This window comes from Rutidosis leptorrhynchoides, chromosome 2, assembly GCF_046630445.1.
Source record: "Rutidosis leptorrhynchoides isolate AG116_Rl617_1_P2 chromosome 2, CSIRO_AGI_Rlap_v1, whole genome shotgun sequence".
In the NCBI taxonomy this organism is placed as follows: Eukaryota; Viridiplantae; Streptophyta; class Magnoliopsida; order Asterales; family Asteraceae; genus Rutidosis; species Rutidosis leptorrhynchoides.
Genome location: NC_092334.1, coordinates 674,917,661 through 674,930,518, shown reverse-complemented (window position 1 = coordinate 674,930,518; position 12,858 = coordinate 674,917,661).

Here is a 12,858-nt window from a genome sequence, read left to right as displayed (position 1 = left end):
AATGATGGTGACGGGTTTAACGGGTTCAAGGTGATGGTAGCCGTTGGTGGTGAGGGTGGTCTTCAAAAGGTGGTGAAGGGTTGCAAGATGGCGTGGTGGTTCATGGTGGAACAGAAGATGAAGATAGTTTTTAAAGATGAATTGAGGATGGATACATTAAGAAAATTCCTTCAGTACTTGCCTATCCACGATTGATTTATATAATTGAATTCGATCATACCTGTTTTCTTTATCACACGAAAACAAGAATGAAGAAGAAAAAGAGTGCGGTTTGATTATGATGGATAACAAATTTTTGTTTGTACTATAGTTGATTTGTACTGGATATCAATCACACACAGTTATATTGAAAGATTGAAACTGAATTGGATCCTATGATTTAATTTACGTATTTATCCCTATTCATAAATGTATGTAATTGTATTATATATATATATATATATATATATATATATATATATATATATATATATATATATATATATATATAGTTATGTATCAGTATATATATATCTATTTCTTAATTTTGATATTTAACTAGTATGATTATATTAATACTATTAATAATGCTATTAATAATATTAATAATAATAATATTAATATTATTGATAAAGGGTTTAATAAATAACAAATAAAACTATGACAATATTAACCTTAACCAAAATGGAAATTTTCAATAAATTTAGTTACTAATAATGATAAAAAAATATATGATAATAATAATCCTATAATAATATTGATATTATTAATGATGATAATAATAATAATAATAATAATAATAATAATAATAATAATAATAATAATAATAATAATAATAATAATAATAATAATAATAATAATAATAATAATAATAATAATAATAATATAATCACTTATACATATCAATTTTTATATATATACTCTTTATTTTTAGAATATAATAATATTTATAATACCAATATTAATATTAATAATAATAATAATAAAGTAATGATCATAATACTTAATATAACATTTATACATTAACTTTGTAAGTAAGTTTAATATATTAATAATTCATATTATTAAGTATGTAATATTTAATAACATCTTATAGATGTAATAACACATATTGTTTATTTCATATTTATATATTTATATTTAAAGCAACATACATATAATAGTAATTAGGTTTAGAAACTATATCTATGTATTTACTTTTACACATTTGTTCGTGAATCGTTGGAATTGGTCAAAGGGTAATTGCCTATATGAAATCAGTTAAAAATCTTTTTGAGACTCACATAACAGACTTTGTTTATTGTGTCAAAAGAATATAAGAATTAAAGTTTAAATTTGGTCAGAAATTTTCGGGTCGTTACAGTACCTACCCGTTAAAGAAATTTCATCCCAAAATTTGAGTGAGGTGGTCATGGCTAACAATAAAAAAAAATTCATGATGAATATGAGTTGATAAATAGAGTTTTATCATCATTGAGTAATATGGATACAATAATTCGATTATTCGAAGAGCACGAGTGAAGTTATCACAAAAGAGTGAAATAAAGAAGTAAAGATTTGTCTTAGCTTTTGACGTAGTTAGGTTGAATTTAGAAAATAAGGTTCGTCTTAACTTTTGACGTCGTCTTGATTGAATTCCGGAATTCAAGGGATATAAAGAAAATCTTCGAAATCTGAATAAGATCTGATTTCCTCTGGATTAAGGAAATTAGGATCTCTCTGATTAAATGCAGAAATCTGCCTTGATTTCTTTATTAGTTATTTCACTATAAATTAACTTCTTCCGTTCCATTATTTATACCACTCCTATACTCAATTCCCAAATTCAAAAGATTGTGAAAATTCTTAATCCAGTTCTGATTCTTGTCCTTATCCTTACTATCATAACAATCATTCTCCTTTTTCAACTTCCACCGGAGGAATCTGTTTTCTTCTACTATTACCTTGGGATGATACTATTCTTAATTATATCGTGTCTTTATATTGCTTTTCATATTAATATCCACAGTTTGTAACCTCCGTGTTGTTATTGGGCTTTATATTTTCTCTTATATTTTGGAGCTTTTTGCCTTTTTATTCTCTTCTCGACCTCTAGTAAAGCGAGTAATTGTCCAGAATTCGTAGGTATGGAGTTTCGAATGAATATGACTTATGTTCTAAGAGAGTGATTATAATATCACGATCTTGATTGGTTAAATTACCAGAATTCCAGAGAAATTATAGTTCTATCAAGAAATTATGTTCTTGATATGTTTATATATAAGATAGAATGTAAGAGTCGTGTAACATGGCACATGATGACGTTATAATCTGTGAATCATCATATTTCATTAGAAACTCAGCATGACTTACTGTAATATAATCACGTTGATCAAGTGTCATTATATTATACTAACTCATGCATCAGTTCCCAACATTACTTCAATAACATTGAAAGTTTACAGAATATAGAAACTAACAGTTTCTATATGATGTAACACTGATAGCACGAAGAGATTAATGATTTCAAATAAGAATAGTTATGAAAATATCTTCATAAATGTGGAGGATATTTATAATGAAAGATACGGTGATATCTTGGAATTTCTAATATCGAAGGATGGTGAAGAAAATTTGTCCGCAAGAGTTTGGAGTCAGAAGTAAGGTATTCGCTAAAGATTTCATCAGAAACAGAATCATCAGGATTCTTAATGTTCAAGTTTAGTCCTTGTGATTTGTTCAGAGACTCCTTCGTAGTTTGCTTAATCAGTTTTTTTTTTTTCCAGTTTCAAACTTTTTCTGAGCTTTACCAACATACTATTTTTTATCATCAAACTTCTGACGGTTAAGGTCGTTTACGGTTTTTGCTGCTTCATTCAGATTTTTCAACATTACGAGTATTGGTTCGCATACTGAGTGTTTTTCAGAGTTTCAGAATGAAAGATCTTAATTCTAGGAGATAATTATTATATGTAGACATATAACTATTGATGTGGAAACATTGCGAGACTCACAGTGCAGATTTGCTGATTCCCTGGTAATTGGTATGGCAATTCTTGTTACAAGATGCGGATGAGTACATGATGAGACTTCAATAGATAAAAATATTGATTTTTCGAAGAGATTTAAGCCAAGGAGCAACGAGGTTGCTGGTACGTCTGCTGGTAATATGATGGAATATAAAAGGTTCCCCGGTAATAATAAAAGAGCACGCATATATATCAAGGTTATAATAAGGTTGTTTAGAACGAAAAGTCAAAGTTGACTTGTTGGAGCTGTGACAAAATTGACTAATTTGAAAAGAATTGAAATGTTATTTTCGGTAATAACAACGCCAAAGGAGCTAGCACTGATATGTGTTAAATGTTTACTCAGTTTTCGAGAGTTTTTCAGGTGCATAACTATATGCATCAATCTTTTCTTCCGTAGATGAAGTGCGGTTGGTTCATCCTCTCGATTGGGGTGTTCTCAAGAATTATAAAAGGTTTGAACGCAGATTGTAATCGTCAACATACAAATGAGGTTTAAGGTGAAATCAAGTGGTAAACTTGAAGAATTGTTTAGTTTCATATGTTATAATTAATATTTTAATTTATTTTAATTGTCCAGTATTATCAGTCCATAGTCGATAGTCCACGGTTAACAGTCCAATAATTCATATATAGTTTAATATATAATATTTGAATTAATTAATATGTATCGTGACCCGTGTACATGTCTCAGACTCGATCACAACTCAAACTATATATATTATTATAGAATCAACCTCAACCCTGTATAGCTAACTCCCGCATTACTGCATATAGAGTGTCTATGGTTATTCCAAATAATATATATAGATGGGTCGATATGATATGTCAAAACCTTGTATACGTGTCCCGATATTTAAAGTGCGTAAAATAAATAACAGAATTTAAATGACGATAAATAAAGTGCGTAAAGTAAATAACAGAAATTAAATGACGATAAATAAAGTGCGTAAAGTAAATAACATAAATTAAATGACGATAAATAAAATTTCGACAATTAAATTGCGATAAATAAACTGCGATAAATAAAATGTAATCAGTTAGCTAGGAATAGTTAGCTGGAAATAGTTAGGTTGGATTCTTAACAAAATTTCTCATAGTTAATTTGTTTGTTTCTAATAAATTTTATTTTGTCCAATGTTTTCTTCATTATGCCACTTGTTGGATTATGATAAATCAAAATCCAAATATGAAATTGAATTTGAATGAAAATAGTTATTCTTTGGTGAATGGATACGTATATCGGTGGTTGTAAATAGAATAGTAAATGACTTTTGAATCAAATTCGAAGAATGTACATTGTAACTTATTAATGTGAAATCTAAATATTCATCGGGTATTACCTACCCGTTAAAATATTTTCACCATTAACAGTTTGTACGAAAGAATTTTTAATTACAATCTTTATGAAAATATACTTATATATATATTTTCCTCAGATGTAATCATGGATTAAATGAGTTAATATAATATTAATCTCATTTGATTTATCGTTAGAACTAGTATACATAATCTCTAAAACATTAGAGATTACATAGTCATCATGAAGAGCGAAGATGTAGAACGTCATGTAGAACGATGATTATACTCGCGGTACAGAATGAGATGTTAAGGCATGTGATGTTGAAGCTTGGGTTGTTGGTGGTATTGGTATTGATATTGATGATACTGTTGGTGCCGGTGACGTTGTTGAAGCTGGTACATTTTGTACTATATTTTCCAAAGCTACAACTCGGGCGCGAAGCTCGTTGACTTCTTCTATTATACCGGAATGATTGTCGGTTCGAACGAGCGGATGAATGAGGTTTAGAATTTTAGATAGAATATAATCGTGGCGAGATACTCTGGAGATGAGTGTGAAAATGGTGTTTCGGATAGGTTCACCGGTAAGTGCTTCAGGTTCTTCACCAAGAGGTGAATTTGGTTGATGGAAAGGATCACCTTCTTCGCGTCTCCATGGATTAAGTCGACTACGAACCCATCCTCAATTCACCCAGAATAGATGATAGCTAAATGGTTAATCCATTCCGGTTATACTGTTTTCAGAGCTCGAGTGAAAATCCATGTCGGAATAGCTGTCGGAATAACTATCGGAATAGCTATCGGAATCTGAGGGACTCGAACTGGTTGAGGGATTCATCTCGTACGATCAGATGAAGGATTTTCGATAAGAAATATATTATAGGATGTAGATTAGTACCCTGCAATACATAATTTTCATATGCATATATAATACTAAAATCCCATAAGTTACGGAGAAATCTACGGAAACTGTCAGGCAAAGGTAACAATAACAGATACGCTAAGATATGAATTTATCTATACAGATTTTATGTAATAGAGGCAGTAAGACGTGTCTAGACTTTAAGGATGATAAGCAAATAATTTTCGACACTAAATGATAAGCAAAACTTTTGACATGCAGACACGGTCGAAGTCCAGACTCACTAATGCATCTAAATAACTATCAGTTAGACACACTAATGCAAGACCTAGTTCGCTAAGACCACCGCTCTGATACCAATAGAAATGACCCGTCCTAATCCATCTGGACGAAGTCCATATCGATTACAAACGATTCACAATAGTTGATTACTTCGCGAGATACTTGACCTCTATATGATACATTTTACAACCATTGCATTCATTTTTGAAAAGACAATCTTTCATTACACCAAAAGTTGACGGCATGCATACCATTTCATAATATATCCAACTATACTTGACTTAATAATAATCTTGATGAACTCAATGACTCGAATACAAAGTCTTTTAAAATATGTTATGAATGACTTCAAGTAATATCTCTAATATGAGCAAATGCACAGCGGAAGATTTCTTTCATACCTAAGAATAAACATGCTTTCAAGTGTCAACCAAAAGGTTGGTGAGTTCATAGGTTTATCCTAAAACAATAAAATTCATCATTTTGATAGACCACAAGATTTAAATCCTGCATGGTACAAATGGGCCCAAATCCTACACCCACCTATAATGTACATGCGATATCTTTTAAATACAGTACACCTTTCTCGTGTACGAAATCCATTTTTCATAAATCTTAGTAACCGTACACATATCTCGTGCACAAATTAACATACACATAACCTGTGTATAAAATCATTCTCTCGATACATAACATTCATATCAATTGGTGGCAATTATCATGTCCGCATAATTCAATGGTGGCAATTATCATGTCCACATAATTCAACGGTGGCAATTATCATGTCCACATAATTCAACGGTGGCAATTATCATGTCCACATAATTCAATAATAATCCGCAGAGCTTCTGTCTGCATAATAATTCATTCGAGGAATGTTTTGCTTGTGTCTATCTCGTCAAACATTTATAAAAGCATTTCATGTATTCGCAGTTCAAAATATATTTCAAAAGCATTTAATAAAGCAGTTGTAAAAATAGCGCATGTATTCTCAGTCCCAAAAATTTAAAGAGTAAAAAGGAGCAAATGAACTCACCTAATGTATTTTGTAGTAAAAATACATAAGAATATATTGAACAATGCAGGGTTGGCCTCGGATTCACGAACCTATATTAGTTATATATATATATTAGCTCATATAATGGTAATCGAACAAGTTTATATATTCTTATTAATTATTATTTATTATGATTTAATAGTGTTATATATATATATATATATATATATATATATATATATATATATATATATATATATATATATATATATATATATATATATATATATATATATATATTTATTAATGTTTTATCTTTATCTATTATGTATTAAAATTAATACTTTCATACATAATTATATTGATATCTATAATATATGTAAAAAAATGTTTATCTATTATGATAATAGTAATACTAATTAATAATAATAAAAATAATAGTAATAAAAATGATAAATTTAAAATAAAGATACTTTTAATAATAATGATAAAAATGTTAACTTTAATAAATAATTCTTTTGTAAAAATGTTAATTTTTAACAATAATGAATATTTATAATCATAACTGTAAAAATAATGATACTAATACTTATAATAATAATAATAATAATAATAATAATAATAATAATAATAATAATAATAATAATAATAATAATAATAATAATAATTACTACCTTAAAAAGATAATCATAAACCCCCATAACCATCCACTCTGTCTCGTGTTTCTGGAATAATTCGCCACTTATATTTATTTAACCTTAAACTATTGATCTTCTTCCTCTACAAAAATTAAATCAACCAGAGACTTATTATCAATCCTTAATCGTAATCATACTGAGACCCTAACTAATCATCATCCTCAATATCATTATCATCATCGTTCTAATCATAACATTATCAACATCATTCGGTTAACAACCTTATACATAATCATCATTATTTCGTGTTATCAATCATCATCATGCTTCGCCATTTCATTATCTATATATCACAGTATTATCACCTAAATGTCATGTATCATATCTCAGTCTTCTCTATACAAATCACGACATCATCAAATCATTTATTTAAATAATGTGTATGTTTGTGTTGTTGACGAACAAGGTGACAGAAAACATGGTGGTTTTGCTTGTGGTGACCCAATTCACGGCCCAAGGGAAAAGAATCCTATAGCCCAATCGAAACACTTAGGTTATTTTGTCCCAACATAAGATATACATGCAGTCCACTAGCAATTAAATAATCCTAAACAACATTTGGTAGTCTGTTGGTTAAATGCCAAAGTTTGGCCGACAAAAAGGAGAAAAGAAAAGGCAGTATCACGTTATTTGCTCACCTGCCCCAAACTTTAATTCTTTAAATCTCCACTAGCAAATAAAGTAGCAGGTGAGGGTATTTTCTATTAGGTAACTGTCGGTTAAGTTTTATGTAGTAGAAACATAAAAAGAACGCAGAAGTATCTCAGCAGGTTTGTGGGGTTTGCGTTTTACTTAGATTAAGCAAGTGTAGCAGTAACAAGGCTGTTGTAGCAGCAGGAATATATGAAGAAGAAGAAAAAAAAAGGGAGAAAATAATGAGTTTAATTGTGGTTTACGGTTTAGAAGATAAGAGAGAGAGGAAATTAATGGTGGTGTTCATTGGGTGGTTGCAGACGGTTACATGGGGGTGGCAATTCGATTATGGTGAATGATGGTGACGGGTTTAACGGGTTCAAGGTGATGGTAGCCGTTGGTGGTGAGGGTGGTCTTCAAAAGGTGGTGAAGGGTTTGCAAGATGGCGTGGTGGTTCATGGTGGAACAGAAGATGAAGATAGTTTTTAAAGATGAATTGAGGATGGATACATTAAGAAAATTCCTTCAGTACTTGCCTACCCACGATTGATTTATATAATTGAATTCGATCGTACCTATTTTCTTTATCACACGAAAACAAGAATGAAGAAGAAAAAGAATGCGGTTTGATTATGATGGATAACAAATTTTTATTTGTACTATAGTTGATTTGTACTGGATATGAATCACTCACAGTTATATTGAAAGATTGAAACTGAATTGGATCCTATGATTTAATTTACGTATTTATCCCTATTCATAAATGTATGTAATTGTATTTTACATATATATATATATATATATATATATATATATATATATATATATATATATATATATATATATATATATATATATAGTTATGCATCAGTATATATATATATATCTATTTCTTAATTTTGATATTTAACTAGTATGATTATATTAATACTATTAATAATACTATAAATAATATTAATAATAATAATATTAATATTATTGATAAAGGGTTTAACAAATAACAAATAAAACTATGACAATATTAACCTTAACCAAAATGGAAATTTTCAATAAATTTAGTTACTAATAATGATAAAAAAATATATGATAATAATAATCCTATAATAATATTGATATTATTAATGATAATAATAATAATAATAATAATAATAATAATAATAATAATAATAATAATAATAATAATAATAATAATAATAATAATAATAATATAATCACTTATACATATCAATTTTTATATATATACTCTTTATTTTTAGAATATAATAATAATTATAATACCAATATTAATATTAATAATAATAATAATAATAATAATAAAAGTAATGATCATAATACTTAATATAACATTTATACATTACCTTTGTAAGTAAGTTTAATATATTGATAATTCATATTATTAAGTATGTAATATTTAATAACATCTTATAGATGTAATAACACATATTGTTTATTTAATATTTATATATTTATATTTAAAGCAACATACATATAATAGTAATTAGGTTTAGAAACTATATCTATGTATTTACTTTTACACATTTGTTCGTGAATCGTTGGAATTGGTCAAAGGGTAATTGCCTATATGAAATCAGTTAAAAATCTTTTTGAGACTCACATAACAGACTTTGTTTATCATGTCAAAAGAATATAAGAATTAAAGTTTAAATTTGGTCAGAAATTTTCGGGTCGTCACATGTTAGATTTTCGCTACATTACTTAGAGATGTCTCAATCATGAAACTTTTATCTTGCATTCGCAACTTATGTTATTTGAATAATTGCTTTGTAATGACCTCTGTGTCACGTTATCTTTTTGTAAACGCTATCTTTTTATGAATGCAAAACTGGTTTTCAAACAACATATAGTGTTTGACCGTGTAAAGATCCTGTTGTTGACGAATCCTACACGATGGTTTTGTACGAGGCGTCACATTTGGTATCAGAGCATTGGTTGTAGGGAATTAGGTTGCATTAGTAAGTATAGACCAGAACGAGTATGATTTACTAATAGGACTAATCTACAACTTGCTCGTTTACTTGTTACTGCTTACTACTGCTGCATGCTAATGCTTACCTTTACTGCTATGTGAACTTGCTGCATGCTACTATCTGTCTTTGATTGCATGTTACTTTTGTTTAATACCGTTACGATTGCCATGCTATGTACTGCTAGGATGCTGTAGTGCCTGATTACGTGCTTGCTATATGTCTTACTGACATGGAAAAAGTTATTTTTCCTTGTTCAGATGTCAGACATACTGCCCATGACCTTTGCCTTTGAGAGTGACTCAGAGACGACTGTTGCCTCGCCTACTATTGTTGCCGATTCACCACTACCCTCCGGTGACTCTGGCGATTCTTCATCCGGAGATAGTGGACACGCACTTGACCTGATGGACGTCATAGACGAAGACGAGGATCCAGAGGATATTCCAGCACCACACAGCCCTAGACTCCCGGAGCCACAGCACCATTCCGGTGATACTGTAATCCCTGGGGAGAATGGAGATGGTCCTTTCCATAACGAGCATGGACATTGGGCTAGACGCACCGCTGATGGACGTGTTGTACCGATTCCACATTTCAGATACCGACTTATGACCACCGGCCAGGCACATCCACCCTCAGATGATTTAGACGACTCATCATCCGATGACACCAGCGAGGAGGATCCCGAGGAGGATTCTGAGGAGGACCCTGAGGAGGAGCCCGTGCAGCCACCCTCTACCCCGCCGAAGAAGCGGTATCGTTTCGGTGGTACTGTTATTCCAGGGGTTAACGGAGGTAAGCAGTTCAAGATCGCACGTGGACTGTTGGTTAGAGTCACCGCCCGCAACCGGGTTGTACCCTATCCCACTGATCCATTCGTGCGTAAGACCGCCCGTACTGTGCCATCTACTTCCAGTGCTACATCTGCATTATCTGGACCATCTGCACCACCGGCGTCACCTGCACCACCTGCCCCACCAGCATCTCCCGTCGTCAGGAACTGACGAGGGAAGTGTATACCCTCCGTGCTCGGGTAACTGAGCTCGAGGGTCAGATGTCCCACCTGATGGACATCATTTACCCACCATCACCATAGGGCAATCGTATTAGATTTCATTATGTAATCTCGTTAGTAGTTTCATGTTTTACTCAAGTATTGTACGAACCTTATGAAGATGTATGCAACTTTCTTATTAATGAATGGAACTTAATGTTGTTTAATTATTATACGGTGTTCTATTTAAGTTATTACCTGATGGTTTTCGTGCTATCTGCAACTAGCTTGCCATGCTTAGTTAACGCGTATTGTGATGTTTCCCAATTGATTACCTTATGCTATAGCATTATGAATTATTGAATGCGGAATTTTGACTTAAGTCGAAACTTTTGTTTGGAAGATCCATGGAAAATGGAAGAGGTCTCTGAGAAATTCCCACCGCAGCTCGGCTCGAGGAGATGATAGCTGCTCGAGTAGCCGCGGCTATGGCGAATGCCAACCGTGCTCCAGCTCCACCGGCCAACCCAGCTGTTCAGAATGGGTGTACATTCAAGGAGTTCCAGAGCTGCAAGCCCCACAATTTCAGTGGTACTGAAGGACCAGTTGGGCTGACGAGATGGTTTGAGAAGTTGGAATCTGTATTTCGTGTGAGTAACTGCTCCGAAGTGAACAAAACTAAGTACGCCTCCTATACGCTGTCGGATGGCGCTTTAACCTGGTGGAACACACTCGCCTAGGCTACGGGAATTAATGAGGCTTATGCGACATCATGGGAGAAGTTTAAGAGTGCTATGATCGAAGAGTATTACCCCCGAACCGAAATTCAGAAGATGGAAACGGAGTTTTAGGAACTGAAAGTTGTAGGGACTGATCTTAATGGCTATAACCGAAGGTACTTGGAGTTAGCTTTGATGTGCCCCACGATGGTTACTCCTGAATTTAAGTGAATGGAACGGTATTTGTGGGGACTTCCCAAGACCATTCAGAGAAATGTTACCTCTTTGAAACCGGCAGATGTCCCGGAAGCTATGCGCATGGCGCACACCCTGATGAATCAAATTACCCAACAAGAGCCAGAGAAGGTAAAATCGGAATTGGGAACTAGTAATGGGAAACGTAAGTGGGATGGAAACAAAGGAAAGGTCTTTGATCAAAACCCAGCTAAGAGGTATGAGAATTTCAAGGGAAACAACGACTGGAAGAATCCTAACCCGAACCCTAGCTTTAACCCTAACTATAAAGGTAGCCTTCCACAGTGCAAGAGATGCTATAAGCATCATACTGGGTACTTCAACGTGGTTTGTGAAAAGTGCAAGAGGACTGGACACATCGGTAAGGATTGTAAGATCACCACCCCAGTTGTGAGGACAAACCCGAATGGGCCAAGGAAGTGTTTTGAGTGCGGCCAGCAGGGCCACTTCAAGAATGAATGTCCGAACAAGAAGAAGGATGGCGGGCCAGCATGTGGAAGAGTCTTCAACATGAATGCCAGAGATGCCCGTGAGGATCCTGACTTGGTCACAGGTACATTCACTATCAATAACCTACTAGCTTCTGTTCTGTTTGATACCGGTGCCGATAGGAGTTATGTAGATAGACATTTTTGCTCTAAGATAGATTGGTCATTAGTGCCTTTGGACGAGAGTATGCTTGTTGAAGTGGACAATGGAAAACTTGAGAAAGTTGACCAAATTGGCCGAGGAGGTATTATAAACTTAGCTGGTGTAGATTTCGAGATTGAATTGATACCCATTAAGTTGGGAAGCTTTGATGTAATAGTAGGTATGGATTGGTTGTCCAAAGTGAAAGCAGAAGTTATCTGTGGTGAGAAGATTCTTCGCATACCTCACGAAGATGGTGAGCCACTGATTATTTATGGAGAGAGATGTAGTCCGAAGCTAAACCTTATTAGTTGCATAAAGGCACAAAAGGTTATGAAGAAGGGGTGTTTTGCTATTTTAGCGCATGTGAAGAAGCTAGAGACTGAGGAGAAGTGTGTGGATGATGTGCTAATTGTGAACGAATTTCCCGACGTCTTTCCAGAAGAGTTACCTGGATTATCACCGCCGAGATCAATGGAGTTTCATATCGACCTAGTGCCAGGAGCTACAC